Genomic DNA, 22,866 nt, shown 5'->3' with positions numbered 1-22,866 from the left:
TGTCAATCACCAGAACTGACCAATCAGCTTCTGACCTTGTTCTCACTCCACTACAAACACATTCAGAGTGAGATACAAAGAGATTAATATAAACACACACACATAGTATAACACTTGTGTGACACATTTGAGTAAAGAAGCTTAAAATTATATTATATACACACAATAATGCCTTTGCCAACTTTTAAAGCATATTGCTTCATTTACATGTAATATTTGTAGGTAAATTTAAACTGGGTTTGTTTTTTATTCTGTTAAACCTGGTAGATTTTTTGTTGTTATTGGGTTTCTGAAACTTGATACTAAGTATGTTTATTGTTTGAACAGGCCTTTTTTTTTTGTATTTTTCTTTAAGCAAGCATTGTCCTGTCAGTCTTTTTCCAAGGAATCAAATACAGTCTCCTGTTTCTATACATTGGTTGTCTCGTCCTCTTGTTGTAGGCCATAAGGATATATGTTCACTATGTTTTTCCTTTTCGTTTTCCTTTTGATCTTTCTTGGAAGTTCTGTTGCCCATAAGCACACACAAGTGTTTTGTTTTCAGGCATCTCGGAGGATAACAATAGTGTGTTTGAGAGGAAGTGAGTGGTGTGGCATGTTAATCAGCCGATCCTTTTCTGTTATAGAATTGGCCAGACGTGTGTCCTAAACACCACTGGACTATTAAACAGCTTTAACACCGAGACAAACACTCTCACACATAACATAACATAATATAATATAATATAATATAATATAATATAATATAATATAATATAATATAATATAATATAATATAATTAATATAATATTTATTTATTTAGTTTCTTTTGTTTTTGTTGTTGAGAACATGAAATTCATGAAAGTTTATGTTTCAATGCAATATACTTTTCATAACTATCAATAATTACTGTTTAAACATATAAATGCGAATGTATATTATGTCATGCATTGTCACTAAAGTTGCAATATTATAAATGTTTATTGAATTTTTGTGCATTATTATTGCTTTGTATTTTCAAAACTTTTAATACTTACTATGATACACTTACTAGTTATAATAAAGATAATTAGTCAATATTATAATGTATTAAATTGTAATGATTATTACTATTCTACACTTGTTCTAGGCCTATATAAACAGCGAAATCTGAAGTCACGAAGTCATCCTCCGTATAAAAACGAAGAGGTGCATGGGAATGCAGTCACAGGGCACTACGATCCTTCATCCCACTCCTCCCTGGCATTTGTCCAGTGGGCCAGACGGTTGGTGATTGTCAGATGGGTTTTTTTCCACCATAATAAATGTGTCTTTGTGGCCTCACATACGCAGCACAAGCACACTGTTGTCGGCAGCAAACACTGCATCTTGTGTGGGCCTCGCTGTCCTGACGGCCTTTCTCAGGGGTCAGATGGATAAAACACCCCGTCAACAAATCAATAATCCATATCTCTGCCTGTCTATACTCATGTGTTGATTTTTTTCATCACATTGTGATCTGGAAGCAGCGTTCGTTGACGATAGACTGACTCGGATGACTGTTCAATCATGGGCTCTGTTGTTTTGCCGTGATGAATCAGTGGTCTTGATCCAGATCCATTGGGTCAGCTTTTATTGTTTTTTGGGCACCAAATGTCCCTAAATGTAATTTTAATGTAATTTAATAATTTCTTTATAAAATAAAATTAAGTTAAATGTTTTTTTTACAAATAATTAATACATTTAATAATTTAAAATCCATTAACAGTTAAACGTAATATTAAATCAAATTAAATTAGAATAATTAATAAATACAATAATAATTTAATAACATAATATGGTCCTTTAACAATTAAACTTAATATTAAATCAAATTAAAATATATAAACAATATAAATTAATAAAACAAATAATAAATACAATAATAGTTTAATAAAATGGAACTCTTAAATTTTTTAATTTAATATTAAATCAATTACATTAAAATAAAATAAAATTAAGTTAAATGTTTTTTTTACAAATAATTAATACATTTAATAATTTAAAATCCATTAACAGTTAAACGTAATATTAAATCAAATTAAATTAGAATAATTAATAAATACAATAATAATTTAATAACATAATATGGTCCTTTAACAATTAAACTTAATATTAAATCAAATTAAAATATATAAACAATATAAATTAATAAAACAAATAATAAATACAATAATAGTTTAATAAAATGGAACTCTTAAATAATTTAATATTAAATCAATTACATTAAAACAAATAAATTATATAAATTATATAACAAAATGAGACCCTTTAACAGTTACACTTTATATTAAATGAAATGAAATTAAAATAAATAATAAACAAAATAAATTAACAAAATAATTAAGAAATAAAATAATAATAAAATAACATGAGGCCCTTTACAGGTTAAACAATTTAATTTAATTTTAAATCAAATTAAATAATACATAAATAAAAATATATGAGGCCGTTTAGCAGTTAAACTTAATATTAAACTTAATAATAAGTTTAATAAGTTTAAATATAAATAATGTTTGGCTGCCCAGTGCACTCTGGGATACTGGTGGTGGCCTGACAGAGAACTCATTCTGAGCTCCAGCCACACTCAGGATCACATGCTCTCATTGACTACTGTTTTCTTACTATGGCTCTATCTATCTATCACTTTCACAATTTCACTAAAATGAGCGTTTGTATATTTAGAAGCTGTATAAAGAAAAACACAAGGGTGAAACAGTCATTCACTGCTGATACTTCACTTGCTGGTTTAGTATTTTGATTAAACTTAGGTTTAGTTAGTTTTTAAATGTTCTGAATTTATTTATTTATTTATTTTTAACTTTTCTTTTCGACTGAACACAAGATCATCTCAAAGTAAGAGGACTTTGGACCAATGGGATTTCACAGTGGGTGGGGCTGGTTACATGACCTTCAAAAATATACTGAAAATATTTAAAATAAGTATATCTTTAAATTAAAAAGTGTAATTTGATCAAATTTGCTCATAGTATGTAGTTTTGTATTTGTTTGAAGACCCCTGTTTTTTTTTTGTTTTTTTTTCCTTATTCTTTTTTTATTGAGTAAATGTATTATTATTATTATTATTATTATTATTGGGATTGGGATTTTTTTATGTATTAAAAAAATCCTAACAATATTAATCCTGATTTCCACATGGATACTGTAAAATACATATACATATATTATATACATACATAATATTATACATATAATTTGTTCTTAATTGATGTTAACATGTTTTTGTGGCCTTAAATGTTCATCTGTGAACTGCAATTGCAAAAAAAAACTAATTTTCAAAGGTCATGTAAGGACACTATACTTTTTGTCTGTGAAATCATGTTTGACCTATTAAATAATTCTTAATCTGCTGAGCTTAGGCTGCTTTTCGCAGGGAAACGGTCAGGAACCAGGGTTTACAAAGACAATTACGACCTAATATTTCATCGCTTGATCTTCCGAACGTTAAGGAACGAAATGTGTGTGTTCTGTTTGCGGGTGGTTGATCGGAGATAACATTTTATTAGTTTGGCCACATTCACTCGCGTCCGAAAAGAAAGAAGAAAGCCTCTGGAGTATTTTTCAGGTGAACTTTTCTCTCCACACAAATCACCCAGCGAGACTCACTGGCCTTCCTGTCGCTTTGGCTGTTGTCATGGCGATGACCTGTTGTTTTCGTTCCCACCATCTCGCTGTGCCAGAAAGGTTCGCCAGAACGCCGAGTCATCGCTTGGAAACGCGCCGCGGTACAAGTAACGAACGAGGGCAGCTCTCCAGGTGCTAACGTGTCCCTGTTCACTCCAGCTCTGATAAAAATCATGCTTTTGACTCTGAAAATACCAAAACTTGACATTTGCTACAGTCGAGTGTTAGTTCAAAACGTTTCTTTCACATACGCCCACATGGGGGCATCGCTATTATGCTGTCATATATTTTATGAAAACACCCAGTCTCTTTGAAAACAATTCAGAGTTGGTTAAAACATGTTAATGGTCTTATAATGCTTTACTAACTCATTTAAGGACTGTTTGGATGCATTTGTTACTGCAATTGCGGTTTACGCTATTGTTATCCTCATCTGCAATGTTTATGCTTAACCACTAGGTGGCAGGCCCGTCTTTCTCTTATACAGCTTTGCTCTGTACTGCGGGGTTATTAAACAGGAAGCTGTCTGGGCACGTTAGGTTTCTAATCTGTCCCGTGATCCCTACCTGCAGTGTTTCGTCTGGTTTGTTTCCACAGATAAACTATCCAGTCCACAGAAGCTTTAAGCCACTTATCCCGGTAAAACAAGCTGCGGTGTGGCAGTCATGTCTATTATGGTTAGAAGTCACGTGACTCCCCTAATGAGGGGTAGCGGTGAATGATGTTGATGGTAATATTTAACATTTTTAACATAACATTTTAAAATAAAAAATTTTCTTAGTGGATATGTCATATATAAATATAAAAATAATATAAAATAATAATATGAATATTACATATTTGGTATAATATTAGGCCTATGTAATTGTTTTTTATTCTTATTTGGAAAAATACAATAATATTACAATTAATTATTAATCAGTATTTAACAATATTAATCAATTACTGTGAGATTTTCAGCAATATTCTTCTTAGTGGATATTTTAAATATTTATACATAATATTTTGAAAATTACAATATTTGATAGTATAATAGTTTAATATTGTACTATTTATTCTATTTAATAAGGTCATATTTTATTATTTATACATTGAATAACAATGTGATAATCAACAGTGTAACACATTTTTACCATGTTTCAAATTTTAAAAAAGTTAACTTATTGTGATGAGACTCGTTACAGCGTTTGTACTAGCCACAAAATTGCAGCATTAGCAAGCTAAAAATACAGGTAACTTTTGAAAGACACAGTAGCAACAGTACATTTTTTAATTACATTTTTCAGAAGCATTACAGTAGCTAAACACATACACAGTAAAAAAAAGTAAATACTGTTAAGTAGCAATATTAATATATATTAATATAAAAAAAATCTAAAACAATATTAAAATTCATTAATATTAATCAGTGTGAACAGTAATCATTAATATTTATAAAGTATAAAATTAATAATGTATTTATTAATATGGTCATATTTTTTATTTATATGTCATACATGACAGTAAGAATGTGATAAACTCTGTGTAACCATGTTTCAATTAATCAACAGATTTTCCCCAGAAATCAGCACAGAATATAAAAACCTTCATTTTATTAAATATTTACTTTTATAACTCCAAAAGTTGGAATTTAATGAGAACTAAAGCATTTTAATAACAGCAATTTTACTAGCAAGTAATTCGCAAAAAATTGCGATTCACTTTTAAAAGATACAGTAGCAACAACACTAACTTAACTACGTTTTTCGAACATTTAACAGTAGCTAACTGTTTTCAAAACTGTGTAGCTTGTTTATTAACAAGATACTTTTTATTGCTACTTGTACTAGCTATTCGTAGCGGTTGTAGTGTGACAGAATGCAACATCGCTATTTTTGTCACACTGTATTGCGGGAGCAGATTTAGACTAAGTAAGCTGAGGTAAATATTTTCAACCTAATGTTTAAAATTCAGAAAAATAGGCATTTTTAGCTCAATTGCTTAGCTTAAAAGTAGTTAGCTACGTTTGATTTGTAACTTTTTAACAGCTTTCTCTGCTTGATTAACTTTTAGCTTGATGAGCTACAGTTTCAAATTAGCTTCCTCAACACTAGTTGATGTTAGCCAGTTAGCAATACTTGGTTAAATGTCGTTTAACTGACCATGCTGGTGTCTATAACACAGGCTATATTTCACATACAGGTGTGGTGGCATATGCTGATATAAAACAGAAATGAGAAATAGGAAGTCACTTGCTAGGTTCACCGTAATGTTCCGTACAGGGCTGCCGGGTCGATTGGCAGCACAATAGCCGGATCAATATCTGGCCCAGTTGTGCCGCTTAGTGAAGAGCGGTTTGATCTATAGCATAGAATTGGTTTGGCTAGGAATCAGGGCTCATGTAAACGGCCTTTATTTGAGTCAGTCATCTGCTGTAGTAATTAGAATCGGAAGTAAGACTCAGCGCTCAACTTCCCTGTGATTAACAGGTGAAGTTCAACATGAATCCCTCAGCGCAAACAAACATAGACGTGCGCACATGGTCAGCTAGAATTAACGCTGAGCTCATGTAACAATTTCACAAAACTATCAAAGACTTTATTACCCCTGCTGACATTTTTGCTGACGCCAACTAGAATGAAGATCAAGCTGAGTAATATTTGGACATTTACCCTCCTAGACATCGTCTCATTATCGTCCCGTAGTAAACAAGCTTTGCAAACTGCCAAAAACAACACAGGCGCAGTAATTAAATTGGATTAAGTGGATTATGCGGCCCTTGTGATGAGTTGGCTGCCTGCTGCAGATTGGCACCCGAAAACAGTTTGGTTTGTCTTCACCTTACCATGTCAACCCACATGAAGATGCACACACACACACACACACACACACACACTTTTGAAAGAAAATGCTGTATGACCTCCTGAGGTTAATGATCAGTTTTTCTTTTTTTGAAAGGTATGCATGTCTTACATTTTTGTAAAAGTAAAAAGTTATATAATAATATTCATGTTATAAATTTGTTATATTATACAATTGTTAATATTATTATTTTAAAAAGTGTAAAATACCATAATAATGATGATAAAATAAAATGTATGTATTAATATGACAATTATCAATTAATATAAAATGTATTATTACTAATAAATAACACATAATAATTAATAAAAATAATAATATTTATTGTAATACAATAATAAAACTATAATTTTATTATATTTTTTTTAACATATTTTTTTATATTAATATATAAAGACATTTTTATGTAATGAAAAATAATAGTAATCACTGTTAACATAACAAATTAATATAAAATGTATTATTATTATGATAATATTATTAAAATAACAAATAATAAAATGAAAAATAAAATATTAATATAATAATAATAATAATAATAATAATTATTATTATTCTAATTACTTAATTTATTATCTAATTAATTATTATCTAATTATTACCTAATCTAAAATAATAATGCAATTTATTAATATGATCAATATTAACATTATTAATTAATAAAATGATTATTACTTTTATTTAAAAGTATAACTAATATTACTGTAAAATAACAAGAAAAATTGTTAATGAACAAACTAACTTAACATATTAATGGATACAAATTATTATTAATAAAATAACAATATTAATCAATATTGATATAAAAATGTATATAAATATACTATTATTATAAAAATACAAGCAATAAAATAATAACAATAATAATATTAATAATAATAATGGTTAATATTTAAAAGTATAACCTAATATTAATATAAAATAAATTAATAAAATAATAAAAGTAATAATATTAACATTATTTAACTTAATATATTGATAAATATACAGTTAGCAGTAGTAGTAGTAGTAGTAGTATTAAGAGTTTAAGGCTGTAATTTGTGACATACAGCGTGTAAACTGATGGCCACAACACAACCGTTGTCTGGGTCACAGGGCCGGGGCAGATGCCAGCCTTTCCTTTGGGTAATTGTCAGAGACAGGAATAGTAAATCCAGGTCAGTAGGCTGCTTGTAAAGTGGGCTCAGTATGCTGGACGGAGATTAGCTCTTTAGCCAGGTTCAACTCACTGTGACGCATACTGCTCTCCCACTCACTGAAAACACAAGCTAAACGTTACACATAAAGAAACTAATTGTACTTTTTAAAAGTATGTTTAAAAACCTTTGTGTCATTTCTGCACCAATATAGTGGAAGAGGTTAATGCTAATGTAACAGAAATAAGAGCTCGCATAAGCAAGCATCTGCTTCAAAAAGAAAGCTAGCAGTCACACAGTATATGCTAAACACCATGTGAATTTAGGTAAATGTAGATGGTAAAAGACAGTGCACAGTGTATGCTAGCATGCTAATCGGAACTTAGCTTAGTCAAAAGATCAGTGGACCCTATTGAATTTGAGACATTTTTCAAACTATCCTCTTTTGGATTCCACAGAAAAAGAATGTAATACAAAATTGGAATGACATGAGGGCGAAAAAAAATTATGATACTGTATACTCAGTTTCCACAGCAAACTGGACATGTTGAGGCATGTTTCCTCTCAGGATGAATTCACGTTCTTGTTCTAATATCAAATGTGGAAACGGTTCAAGAATGTGTAATGTTTTAATGAGCCAATACTAAATTTCAACCTTGGAAACTATATCAAAACATAACCACAATTTATTATTTAACAGCAGAACGTGTTCAGACAGAACCACAACCTAGCAGAAAGGCCTTTCATTACCTACCTCAGAGGCATTAACACTGAAAACTGCTCCCAAAGGGAGGCTGTCGTGAATCACAGAAAAACAACTCATTTGTTTGCAATTGGCTCTGAAGGGAAAAAGATTCATTAAAGAATTGTTCAGAGGGCAGATGAGGGTTTGGTTTTGTTCTGTTTGTTTATTGTTATTCATCTCATGGTTTTCAATTACCGCGACCAGCTTCAGACAAAGAAAGAGAAAGAGAGGAATAAATACAGGTTTCATTATTATCAACTGCAAAGTAAAAAAAAAAAAAAAATCTGCTCTCATTTTCCTACCGTGTGTTTACAGATATATATATATATATATGTGTGTGTGTGTGTGTGTGTGTATGTATGATGTTTTAAAAAAAAATCTAAATTATATGTTATATAATAAATAAATTATAAATAGTACAAATTAATTGAAATATTAATATAAAATAAATTAATATGATTTATTTACAATATTATTTATACATTTATGTTATAATATTATTTATTATTTTATAGACCATTAATACACTAATAATTATTGTTCATTATTATAAATAGTTAATAGTAATATACTAAATATGAATATTATATAAATAATATGAATATGACAAAATAAAATATAATGAAATTCATTCATATTAATGAATATTAACAATTGATATAAATTCAATTCACATGATTGTAAAGCGCTTTGGGTTTACAACAATACACAATAAAGCGCTATATAAATGCATCATTCATTCATTCATTCATTCAAATTATTCATATTGTTACTATTACATTTCTTTTTTTAAGCAGTGATATAATAGAAAATAGTAAATTGGGTGTAGTGTCACGGTTAAAGTTGAGGATTTAACCTGTAACCTGCTCATTCTCATTCGGCTTCATCTTCTTTTAGCTTAACTTCATAAGTGCTGCGGTGGATGACAGGATTTTAATTTGGTCATTATGTTTGTTTAATGGCCCATCGTAAAGAGAAAGAAATGGCCGGGCATACACCTTTTTCCGTTCTTTGTGGAATCTGTCCAAATGCTTGATGAGTTTCCAAAGCCACAATGAAGGAAATTTGTCTTAGACAAAATGTAAGACAAACAGCTGACTTCATCATAATTACAGTACAGAGCTTTAATACTGGCCATATATCCATCCACATAATGAAGTGATACACGAGTATACAAGTTCTAAAACCTGTTATGTCTGAGAGGAAGATGTACTGTGAGGCATGTCAGCGTGTCACTTCCTGTCTGTGTCGAAGCAGCGGGAAAATGCACTATAACTTCATATGATTAGCCTTTAATCTTTGATTCAGCCCTGCTCTTTCTCTCTCTCTGTCTCTCTCTCTCTCTCACACACACACACACACACACATATTTCTATTTTAATCACAATGAGTGTGATGTAGCTTCATATGGCTGGATTCTCTTTGTTTGGAAGCTCACTTGCCTATACAGCAAAAATATTGTTTTTTCCTGACCAAAATATATTGTAAACAGAACCATTTAAAGACATATTTTCAAAGTGAAATATTAGTTTTATCTGGGAGGTGATCAGGTCTTGACCTGTTTAAACACTCACAATTTGCTTCTAAGTACACACACACACACACACACAAACATTAAGTAATAATGTAATATATAATGCAAATACAATGTAATATTTTTATTTTATACAATATTTTATTATCATTATTTTATATAATATAATTCGATACATTTTTAATTGCAATTTTCTACTAACTACAAACAATAATAAAGTTATTACATTCATAAGTTAATTTTGTAGTGTCTATTGTTCTGTTTATCTTTTAATTATATATATATATATATATATATATATATATAATGATAATATATTTTATTTTTCATTATATATATATATATATATATATATATGTCCTGAGTTGCAGACAGAGCCTTAAATAAACCAAAACTGACATGCAGAGAATAGGCTGTTCCTCTCTCTGTGGAAAAAGATGCTAGCGTCTCACCGTGTGTCTGCCAGACCTGTCAGTAAGGCCTGTTTTATCAGGTCACATTGCCAAGGATTATGGATGTTACTGTGGCAACCTGACAGGATGGGATGCTTTGTCTCTATGTCTCTCTTCCTCTCTCTCTTTTCCTGCATATTAGAATTGAGCAGTGATTTCTGAAGGGTCCTTCTAGCTCAGAGCCGTGCTTTCAGGCCGCTTCACTCCATCAAACAGCTGATAAAATGGTCCGGGGAGAGAGAGAAAGACAGACTGCTGTGCCTGACGTGGATACCGGGGCTTGTGAAATTGACCAGATAAACTCCAGTAAGTGTGAATATATCTCACCACGAATAAATGTTGTTCTTTAATATTAAAAGGACTACATCAAACAAGCTACCGAATGCTTGAGCGATTTTTTGATTATAGTGAACGGATTTGCAAGCATTTTATTTTCTTCTCTGTGTGCCTTCTGAGTATAAATGGTCTGTTGCGAGAAACCATTAATAAACAACGTCTAATGATGCTTCAGTGAACAAAATTTGTCAACTATGCTGAATGGCTCACTATTTGCTAATACAGAGAAACGGCCACCAGGGGCAATTTAATAAGATTTGAAGAGTCCTAATGGGCTCTGCCAATGATTTCATATATGTTTGAAAGAGCTAACCGTTAGCATTCCCATTCATCTCAATGGGAACGTACAAACCGGAAGTATGCAACATGGATGGATCCCAAAAGATAGCCATTTGTAATGCCTGTTCAAAAACATTTCACGTTATTTATTATAGCAGTGTTAGTTAGTAGGCAAGGTAATTATCGTTAACTAAAACTAAAACCAGACGAAGAAAAAAATCATTACTTGAAATAAGCATTGACTGAAATAAAATAAAGTATAAAAAAACCTTTAAGTACTAAAATAACTAAAACTAAATAAACAACAACTATATAATTTTTTTTTTTTTAAAAAGCAAACAAAAACTAACAAACATGACAAAACCTCACAACAAAATGATTAAAACTTTACCTAAAATTAAAATAAAAATTAAGATGGAATCTAATTCTAAATTTTAACAAAAACTATAATGGTATATAAATGATACTAAAATAGCAATGCTAGCAGATTAATTAGCTACCAGTTTACTAGACTAATCATTTTTTTACAAAACATATTAATTATTGTATTTATATATTAAACACTTAAACAGTATTAAACATGTAATTAAAAATAAACAATTAATATATATATATATATATATATATTACATATTTAAATAATTTAATAACTAACTTTTTTTTTAGAAATTCTAATAATGCCCATTGTTTGTGTATTTTAAATGCATTTAATTGTATTTCTGTGTGAATTTGCAGACAATACTTTCAGTTTGTTTATGAAGTGACCAGACTACATTTGCCATAATTATCTGTGGCAGCATGAGAGGCAATACAACATATTAAAAAAATTAAAAATGGTGAACTAATATTAGGTGGACTTTTTATTATATTTGCAAATAATTTATTTTTATCTGAATACCAAATGTTTCTTTCAAATGATTATTAATGGAGAAACATGCTTTTGCCCCCAGAAAAGTTTAATTATGGCATCTACCAACAACCGACGCAATCCAGCAAAACTTTGGCCCCCTACAGACAACATTTTGAACTACTCTCATTGACTTCTGTTTTTAACTTTTTTATATTTCACTTTTTTAAACACATTTATCTCTCTGATTTTTGTGCAGCATGAACTGTAAGTGCTTCACTATCTAACGACCAGCAGATGGACGCAGATGTGCAAATCATCTGGGCTACACACACAATGCGGTGATCGGAAGAGCTTTTGTCATCCAGTAATTAGGGCCTTTCGCACCGCTTTGTTTTCATATGCGTTTGGCCAATCAATGTCTACTTGCGTCGCGATTAGTACCAGTTGTGCTGGTTAGACCCTGCTCCGGAGTAGGAGCTAATTTGGTTCTCGAAAAAGGCAGTCCGGTACTAAAATCGCACCCAGTTCCGGCGGTGCGAAAACGCCAAAAAGTGGGTAGTTCCACAATTAGTTCTGGTACTATGAAAAGGTTCCCGCGGTGCGAAAGGCCCTATTGTTGCCATCTTTGGTCTCTAATCTGTCAAAGAGTCATTCCGGTCACTGATCTGAGACCAGATTTAATGTCTCGTTAAAATGTTGGGTCTGAGAAACACATGAAGAGAAATGATTAGCTTGACGTTTCTACTTGAGGTTTTGAAAGTACAAAAAACATTTCATATTGATATTTTATAGAATTTCTTTTGTAGCAGTGGTAGCTAAAACAGCAGGCTAATCAGATAGCATTATGCTAATCTAACAAGCTAGGGGTACAGCAGCTGATCTGAAACCAGCTCCACGGTCTACTTATTTGTAATATGGTTTGACATTTTATCAAATGGTGGGGGTAGGAAGTTAGCTTGGAGCATGTTGTGAAATATCTGCGAAACGTTTAGCTATTTTTAGCAAGTTTTATGTGCGCGTAGGGCTTAAACTCCCATTCAACTTTGAATCTAAAGTTGCATCTGAGTCGTCCCTGAGTCTAATTAAGATTGAGACAGTCCCACTGATGCTTTAGCAAAGAGACAAATGCCCTGTATCATGACATATTCGCGTTGCCATGGCAGTCAATGGTCTTTTGAACGTCCCTGGACAAATAGCGACTCTAGCACTAATTAGCCAACAGATTGAAGAGGCTCAGGCTCCACATGTTTGGAGCAGCTTTATGGCCACTGTTTTAGGTTGATGAAGCTGTCTTTTTACATGCCAAAAAGCCGTGCGTGGTTGTGCCGACTTCTTAGCTGAAGTAAATCACTTCTAGGCAAGGCAAGGCTGGGCTAGGCTAGTCAGTCATAAAGACTGGAATTTAGTGAAAGTACCTCAAAATCAAGTACTTCAGAAACATTTGACTTTCTTGATTTCTTGCGTTGTGTTTTTACTCCAAGGACGTTCCCAACATGTCGGACAGACGATCTTTCTACAACAATAACATTGTCAGTTATTCTTATGTGTTTTTGTATGCCCTGAAGGAGAACAAACAATGCGGAAAGGCAATTCATTTCGCTTCACTATAACCTTGCTTCCACTGAGAGTTCACGACTCCCAGGAAGCTTTCAAAATGTCAGCGAGCATCACAAATGCAAAAGGATGACACTAAGCCATCAATATTTTCACGCAGATTCCCAGCTTGAGGCCCACAGATCTAAAGTACAAAATCTGATAACCAGAGATTGATTTTTTTCCTAACGTCACATTTCATGGAAACCGATTGTATTCTGCTTGATTTGTTGCTCTAAAGAAAGAAATTAGATTAAAACTCCAGAAAAAAACATATAATTTTATGTATTTATATATAATTATGTCATTGTATAAATGATTTAATAATAATTATTATTAAATGAAATGAAATTAACAACTTCTTCTTTTTTTTAAATAATGAAATATTTCATGCTATCCCAAGACAGCTGGAACCAATGAAATTGTAATATGTTGACTGTGACAGGATTGGGCCATTTTCCAGACGTCATTTCTGAAGTCACGGCCACAGGAATGGAGGCTCATTTCTATCAAAAGTGTGTGTGCCTCTCTGACAAAGGGAAATGAATTGGCACTGAGGGCAATCGAATAAATCAGCATGCTCATTCCCCAGCTCCCACAATGCATTTCAACCCTGCGGCATTTTTTATACTAAATAGGCACTTTTTACTCTAAGAAATCAGTCTGGTGTGAGACTTCAGCTCTTTTTCAAACCCTAATAAGCTACCTTGCTACTGTCTAACAACGTCCTAACTAAAATGGAAACCTGTAAATGACAGATTTGGAACTCTTCCATGCACTTAAAAAAATAAAAATAACAACTCCCAATTCACAATCACAGCTAACAGAGATCTTTCTCAGAGCTTTGGCTAACATTCTGGCAAGGTTCTCTCAAAGTAGTTAACACTCAGTAATGTTAATAGAATGTTCGTTTAAAGTTAGCAAAGTTCTACCATGACAACTCTCTGAAGATTTTACCATGGGAATGGATATGACAATGTTAATGTATTTGGTCTTGGCGGAATAGATCTGCTACGCTGCTGAATTGCTCCTGATGTTGGTTATTGCTGTTGTTGTAGATTATTGCTGCTGCTGCTGCAAGTACAGGAACTTGAGTATTTAAGACATACTTCTGCTGCACAAGTAGCATATTGTAGTCGTGGAAGTCGTGGCCTAATGTTTAGAGAGTCGGACTCGTAACCCAAAGGTTGCGGGTTCGAGTCTCGTACTGGCAGGGATTGTAGGTGGGGGGGAGTGAATGTACAGCGCTCTCTCCCACCTTCAATACCACGACTGAGGTGCCCTTGAGCAAGGCACCGAACCCCCAACTGCTCCTCGGGCGCCGCAGCAAAAAATGGCTGCCCACTGCTCCGGGTGTGTGTTCACGGTGTGTGTGTGTTCACTGCTCTGTGTGTGCACTTTGGATGGGATAAATGCAGAGCACTATTCCGAGTGTGGGTCACCCACATGTCACTTCACTTCACTATATAAAAGTGGAGCTGGGGAAGGTGAAGGGTTTCAGAGGAACTCTAAAACTGCGCTGTGAAATGCTTTCACTAGGAATGCTAACCAGCTATTTAAATGTAAAGCAGTAAGCTGCGTCTGCAACATGAACAAATCAGCTTGTGCCAAGTAGTTTAACGCTGTGAATATCATCAGTTTGCGTTAATGACCCATCAGCCAGTGCCATCTAGAGTTTCATGACAGAACTTGGCATTCAAAATACAAAATCGCTATTTATACACGTTCTAGTTTTTTCTTGTTTTTCTTTTTTCTTTTTAGTTGGACATTCATCTAACATTTTTTAAATTGTACTTCTTGTTTCAGAACGTTCAGAAAACATTCAAAACCAATGTTCCCATAATGTTTGCAAAATGAGAAAAAAAACAAAAAACGGAATGTTCCCTTAATGTTCACATAACCAAGAAGAATGTTTTTAAAACATTTTTTAAAAAATTGATGTTTTAATAGTGGATACCTGGGATATTGCTTGATGTTAGCATGTTGCTAAGTAGGGGTGCGCCGATCCTGAATGGTATCGCTCCGATACTGGCATTTTCTGTCGGATCTAGGTATCGGTCAGACGAGACCAATCCAAATCCGATATAGTGCGTATACTATTAGTGTTATTATTAAGCCCTACGAAAGCCACATAAACATTATAAAGCACAATAAAGTTTTCGTGCACTATATTTCAAGTGTTCTGAAGCTGTTCCATAGTTTAATGTGAGGTACAGATGAATATTCAAATCAAGTTTACGTAAACTCTTCTCTCTGCTGCGGCTGTCTGTCATCTTCCATTCAGCATTCAAACTGCGTGTCGCGTTCGGTTACGACAGTCAAGACGATGAAACTCTCTCCAAGATGAGTAAATGTTCCTAATGTTATACTTGATCTGTAAATAAAGATAAGTGGTTTTGCATAAAATGAATTTATATTGCTGGAGTTTCGTGCTGTTTCTAAATCATGTAAATTTATACCGGATATCTGGTTAGATCACAAGCCTGGAGTAGAGAGCACTATCAATTGTTCTTCACGAGCAGAGTAGCTGAAATTTAAAACTGTTAAAAGAAAAGGCTCAATAAACTAACGCACATATTTAATACACTACTCATCAATATCTCTTCACTTTGTGCTTTGAACTTCTCTATGCAGAGCAATGCGCGTTGTGATTCCGTGTCGCTTCAAGCGCATCATTCTGCGCTCGGGATGCGCAAAAGCGCTTTGTGCCGCTCTGTTTTTGGAGCCTTTAGCATCATAATACTTTTGCGCAATGAAATATTATCAATAGCCTTTCTTGTTTGTTTTATCTATCATATGTTGCTGCCCCATTACTCTGCTATACATTTAAAAGAAATGTCTTTTAATGTATACAGTAGTCAACATTTGAAATGGATCAAAAAAGTTAATCAAAGTTGTCCTAAGAAAATAACTGGTATTGTTTTGGTTTTTCATCACAACTTTGATGAAAGGTTTTGATCCACTTCAAATATTGACTAATATAGTATATATTTATATATAAATATATTACTTGTTTTTCATGAATGTATTTTACAACAATACAAAAAGCAATGTGTAGGCCTACCAGATTTAGTCCTACACTTATTCACTTTTATTTGTTATCCACTAAATATTGTAAATTTTTTTTCACTAAAAGTTTAGGTTTAAACTTTCATATTAGTTTTTTTTTTTCATTTTTAAGTTTAGCTATAATTTTATAAAATTATTGTGCACTCGTGATTTTTCTAGAGTAACTTTTGCTACCGAATTTTCCATTAACTTAGTTTATAATAGTATTTATAATTATGATTATATATATTTTTTGTTTGTTATTTTTCTTTATAATGAAGCCGTCTATATTTAGTAGATTGTGTGTAACATACAAAAAAGTGATGATCGACCTACACATTGAAGTATAGAAATTCTACACTGATATTAAAAAAACTGCGCTGGTATCGGATCAATATCGGTATCGGCAGATACTCAGAATTTTTTGTATTGGATCGGTATCGGTTCTGAAAAAGTGGTATCTAGCCAGCCCTTGTCATGGTTGCCTACTGTGAGGAGTGAGAAACGAGGAAACAAGGGATTTCACACAGAATAGTCTTTAATAATCTACAGGCGGAAACACAGGGTAGCCAGGAGTCACACGTAGCACAAGGATGTTAAAAACCAACAAACACAGACTGGGGCTAAATACACAGGATAATTGGGAAGACACAGGTGTATGGGATGACTAATTAAACTAAACGAGGACAGGAACAAGCAGATTTTCCATGTAATTTGAAAGTGAAACAAAGTAAATTAATCAAACAGGCAGTCGTAACATATTTAACCAGTCTGTATGCTTAAAAATTATTTTGAACGACCTTGTTTCTGCATTAAGATGCATTGAGATTCAGTCTGAAAGAAAAAATGTTAAATTTTCTGTGTGTTTTTGCGAAAAATGTTAATGTTGGGTGCAATTATTTTGAGAAATCTGTAATTTTTCTTTATTCCTTGACAGCCCTAATATATATTTTTAATTCATAAATAAATAAATAAATAATTATCTTATTAATCATGCATAAAATATAAAAATAGTTAGTAAGAATACAATGTTGTGTAAACATTTTGAATCCAACAATTGAAAGAAAAAAAAACTTGCTTAAATACATAGTGCATTTTAGGACAACTCTCCTGGATTGAATTGATTTGATGTAAATTTGCATATGTAAGCATAATCATTCTCAGAATGTTCAAAGGACTATCAGATCTATAACACAACCAACACCATGCGGACAAACCATTGCATGAACCTGCTGAGAGACACTAATTATACTTCAAAACTCAAACCAAGGTTTTCCAGGCTCCATTAACTTTGCTTTACCGGCTTAACTTCCAATTACAGCCGCAGCTTTTGTTAACTTGCCCCTCATTGCCTGAAAGCTAAGAGCTGGTGTGCATAAATTAACTGTATATGCAAATATAAAGGCAATGTCCCATTCATTCAGAATGCTACTGGTGCCAGTGTTGCTCAGGGAGCAAGTGGGTGGAGTACCCAGAACTCATGTTCTTCATGAAGATGGAGTGCCCCTGGCCTTCAAGACATGACTTTAAACCCCTTTCAAAAGCTGCTGCTGTGTAGACAATAACATGGTTCTTTGGTTTGGTTCTGCATGGTTAAACTCACATAATGTGAGGTGTAAGTGATTTCACACATACTCGTAGACTCAAAGCCTCTTGTCCAGGCAACCGTATATGTCATCCTCATTTAAGCTCACAATATGTTTGGCCCTGGTTCAGTTGCATGATCTATCATGCTGTAAGATAGAAAAATGGAGGCTGCCAAGTGATTGGTACTTGCTAAAGTACCATTACAATTATAGTTTTCTATGCAATAGGTCTTATGGATTTTTGCCTGGTTGATAATGAAACATTGAAAAATACTGTAGATGCATACAATATAAGAGACTTCGACCAGTAAGAAACAACCTATCAATTTGGGCTGAGCGGTATATCAAGTTTGTACGTATCACGGTTGCCTACTGTGAGGAGTGAGAAACGAGGAAACAAGGGATTTCACACAGAATAGTCTTTAATAATCTACAGGCGGAAACACAGGGTAGCCAGGAGTCACACGTAGCACAAGGATGTTAAAAACCAACAAACACAGACTGGGGCTAAATACACAGGATAATTGGGAAGACACAGGTGTATGGGATGACTAATTAAACTAAACGAGGACAGGAACAAGTCCAAATAAGGGAACACTAGAACAGAAACAGGGGCAAAACAGAACATACAGTCCAGAATCCTGACAGCCCTATTGCTAAACAAACACAGTGATACCAAGACACTCTTTGGCGAATGGTGCCTAAATAAGTTGAATTCGTATAATCTTATTTGTATGGTTTTGTAGGACCTTCTTATGCCCACTGATGGTTTATAGGTGGATCCTTATGCTTATGGTTTTGCTAAAAATGGTATGTTTCCATACAAATCACATTGTGCGAACTGATACACCTAAAATAGTTACATCTCAGTTACTAATTTCACAGTAGTGCTTGATGTTAACATGTTGCTAAGCTAGCACAGTGATACCAAGAGACTCTCATGGCAATTCGTAACTGTTTTACGTTTTGGTGAATTGGTGGATAATTCGTATGAATTTGTACAATCGCATTGGTACATTTTCGTAGGATCTTCTTATGCCCCATTGACCGTTAGAAGTGGATATTCATGCTTACGTTTTTGCAAAAAATCATACTTTTCCATACAAATCACATTGTATGATCTGATACAAAATTGCCACCTCGTAAAATAATTAAAATTTTCTCAGATCGTATTGATGATATAAAAATGCATAGCATATTGAGTTAGATTGAATTTTTTATCTATACTTGTCAGGACTGAAATATATTAAAGGGGTCATATGACGTTGCTAAAAATAACATTATTTTGTGTATTTGGTGTAATGCAATGTGTTTACGCGGTTTAAGGTTAAAAAAACACATTATTTTCCACATACTGTACATTATTGTTGCTCTTCTATGCCCCGCCTTTCGGAAATGCGTCGATTTTTATAAAGCTCATCGTTCTGAAAAGCGCGGTGTGCTCTGATTGGTCAGCTATCTAGTGTGTTGTGATTGGCCGAATACCTCAAGCGTGTGACGGAAATGTTACGCCCCTTACCAGGTTCAGGAAACTTTCCCCCGTAAAATGCGCTGCACACACACTCGAATATTTGGGTTGTGCTGTTCTGGAACAGTGTTGTAAATAAAACTTAACCACTGATTTCTAGTCCTCTTTTGGAAGGCCAAACAAAGTAGTTTCGCTTTCACAACGAAACACACAGCGTCTCCACGACTTGCCTTCTTTCTTTGCGTATACATTTGGGCGGTGTTATGCAAATCTTCCCACACAGTGACGTGGCGTGTTTGAACGAGGCGTTTTAGGAAGGCGTGGATGAGCATTCACTTTTATAAAGAATATCTCTTTTGATTTGAAACTTTAATCTTTGCGACTTTACGGATCTTCTATATGCACGAACAGCTTTTAACACTCCAAAGACAAAGGAAAACATATGACCCCTTTAATAGTCATTTTAATTGAGCATGCGGTGCATTCTGGGAGTATTTATCTTATTCATGAAAGATGATTGGAATTCTTACTGCAGTCCAAACCGGATAATTCCTCCTCCAAAGGGCACTTTGGAGTGAGAACAATCATGGCTGCCATATTGAAGAGTCATACAAACCAAAGTGCTCAAAACTGGGCGCTTCAAAGTGCCCTTCGGAACAAAGGATTTCGAAGGGTACAACTGATGCAAACTTCATTCCTATGATTTTATGTGTGCGACGACAGCAACTCAACACAGAAGTGTGTTCCAAGGAACAGTCTTTTAGTCTCCTACACCCTTCATCCCTTGAAGGCATGAGCCCTTCAGAATAGAAAGCAGTGCTTGACTTACATTTTGGCTGGAATAAGGTATATAAACTTGTTTTACTTCGGTAATGTGATGTATTTCTTATTACTGTATATTTGATGACGGAAAAAAATTTGGGAAGCACCTGATTTTTATTCATTGGGAATCAATTGGATTGTGAAAACTGATATGACAGTTTATAAGTGGCCAATTTGGAACATGACTATATTATCTCACCCCTCATCTATATATATACACACACACACACACACACACACACACAGTAAAGCCATCTTTGTCCCATTCTCTTTCTTCTTTTTAATAGAGGCCAGGCGTAACACTCTGTTCTCCATGTGTGCCATGCCACACACGTCTTTTTTGAAGCGCACACCCTTGCTAAGCAGCTCTGGTTCTGTTTAAATTGTTAATTACAAAGCCTTGCATCACTGTGTGTGTGTGTGTGTGTGTCAGTCCATTTTATACGTTTGCCATCACTCTAGGGTTTTAATGTTAACAAGAGCTTTGGAAATGGCCCAAACCTCAGACAAGAGCTGCCCACTGTGACATGTTTTACAGATTACGCTGGCTGTGGAAAAAATTTCCAGCCCGACACTTACGCAGAAACAGTCTCTAACTGGCCTAAATATGATCATGTGATGATCTGAGTGTCAAATTGTAATAATTGTATTCTCAAATACCTTCACTTAGTGTTAAAATTCTCGCTTTTTTGTGTTTATTTGACAGCCAGGTGTGACAACGTGCTACGCCGCATCACAGCTTGACCTCAGAACTCAAACAGAAGTCCAGATAAGGATGTGGCCGCTTGAATAGCCCTGTGTGTTTCCCATAGTTCAGTTCCCAGACTGAAAAACCTCTGAGTCAATGCCTGAGAATGCAGAGCGGGCATTGAAAACTACTGCAGTCTGCACAAATACCCTCTGTGTGACGATACATGCAGATAATATCAACAAAAACAGTTTGAATCATTCTCGCTGGTTTAGAGATACAGCACATACTTTTAAGGGAACGTACTGGGTTAAATACAAGATGTGACATGCTGTCACAGAAAACCATTTCAACTCCTCCCTCAATGTGAAAAAATAAACCATTGTGTTTACATTCATTTGCTTACAATTGATTTCTGAAATGTGCTGCTAGCATTTTTAAACACATACTAATTCTCCCATATAAAATTATGAAAGTTGTGAATTATTTGAGCTGTGTCGTTGTCTAAAACATTGCTAAGTGGCAGGACTACTGTTCTAGGCAGATTTTCTCATTTAAGTAGCCAGTGTGAGACATTAGCATTTTGCTATGCTAACAATACGGCTCACTACTGAAATATCTAACATGATTTGCTTGTATTGAATCCTGAAAATATTAATTTAAAGAGACAATTTACCAAAAAAATGCTAATTTTGTCATCATTTATTTACAGTGAAAGTCAATGGGATCCAATTTTGTTTTTGGACTCCTTACTTTATATGGACAAAAACCGTTTAAACACTGTTCAGAATATCTTATTTTGTGTTCCACAGAAGAAAGAAAGTCATACAGGTTTGGAATGACATGAGGGTGAGTAAATGATGACAATGTTTATTTTTGGGTGAACTGTCCCTTTAAGTAGTAAACAGATGGAAGTTGATTGTCTTGTGAGTTTGTGAGCTAAACAAGTACTAACATGTTTTTTTGGACATGTACTATGGTAAAACGCCTAAAAGAAGCACTAATAAATCATTAAGGAACTATAATTGGTAATTTACATGCTAGTATGTCACTAAATGTAAGACGCAACCGTTTATACTGTTATATATTTATTCTGCACCTGCATTATGGAGTTGACATAAAGCTTACGGGAAAGGAATTATACAAACATATTTGGCATGCCATTTTTCATTTCATCTGTATGCACCTCAGGCTAAAATACAGAATAAGTGTAAACAGGCCTGTACAAATGTCAACAAAAGGACGCACACAGGAGAACTTCTCAAATAATGAGCTCTCCGCTTGCATGGCTGTATGCTAATTCCCCGCAGCCTTTAAACCTGATTGATAGTGTATTTTTGTGCGTTTGTCTTTGGTTTTAGTTCCTTTCAAGCGCAGCCCTCTGAGAGAGAACTCTTTTCCTGAAACTTTGACACCATGTCAAGGAGACTAATGAACTGTGTAGTATCTCTTCATGCGTAACGATGGGTGTCTGTCAAATCAACGCAAGACTCAACTCGTCTGAACAAAGTACAACACTGTCTAATGACTTTATTTCATTCATTTGCTACTTTTATGCCAGAAAAAGCTGGGGGTTTGGTCCACGCACTGTGAAAGCACATAACATGTGGCTTTTCATATGTTTTTCATCTCTTTCTCTCTCCGTTTTGCCTTTCAATGTATTTTTTTCTCCCTCTCTCACCAAAACAGACAACAAGCCCTCACCACCCCCGGAGAACACAGGGTATGATGCCCGCGGTGAAGAGGAGTCTCTTTGTTGCAGTCTCAAAGATAGCAGCAGCTCTCGCTCCCTCCCCAAGACTGCTATCAAATTATTCCACTGGCCCTTTGAGCATCACCCCACAG

At 33.9% G+C, this 22,866-nt stretch overlaps 1 long non-coding RNA gene across 1 annotated transcript; it reads left to right on the top strand.

Annotated features, from left to right (window-relative positions):
- The first annotated feature begins 3,677 nt into the window (after positions 1 to 3,677).
- LOC107739321 (uncharacterized) lies at positions 3,678 to 22,866 on the top strand. Its single transcript, XR_001639983.1, has 3 exons — positions 3,678 to 3,775; positions 22,383 to 22,530; positions 22,711 to 22,866. It is a non-coding gene; the product is annotated as an uncharacterized LOC107739321 (long non-coding RNA).

This window comes from Sinocyclocheilus rhinocerous, unplaced genomic scaffold (assembly GCF_001515625.1).
Source record: "Sinocyclocheilus rhinocerous isolate Xijiao unplaced genomic scaffold, SAMN03320098_v1.1 scaffold945, whole genome shotgun sequence".
NCBI lineage: Eukaryota > Metazoa > Chordata > Actinopteri > Cypriniformes > Cyprinidae > Sinocyclocheilus > Sinocyclocheilus rhinocerous.
Note: the sequence above shows the minus strand (reverse complement) of the source record. Positions and strands in the feature narration are given on the sequence as shown.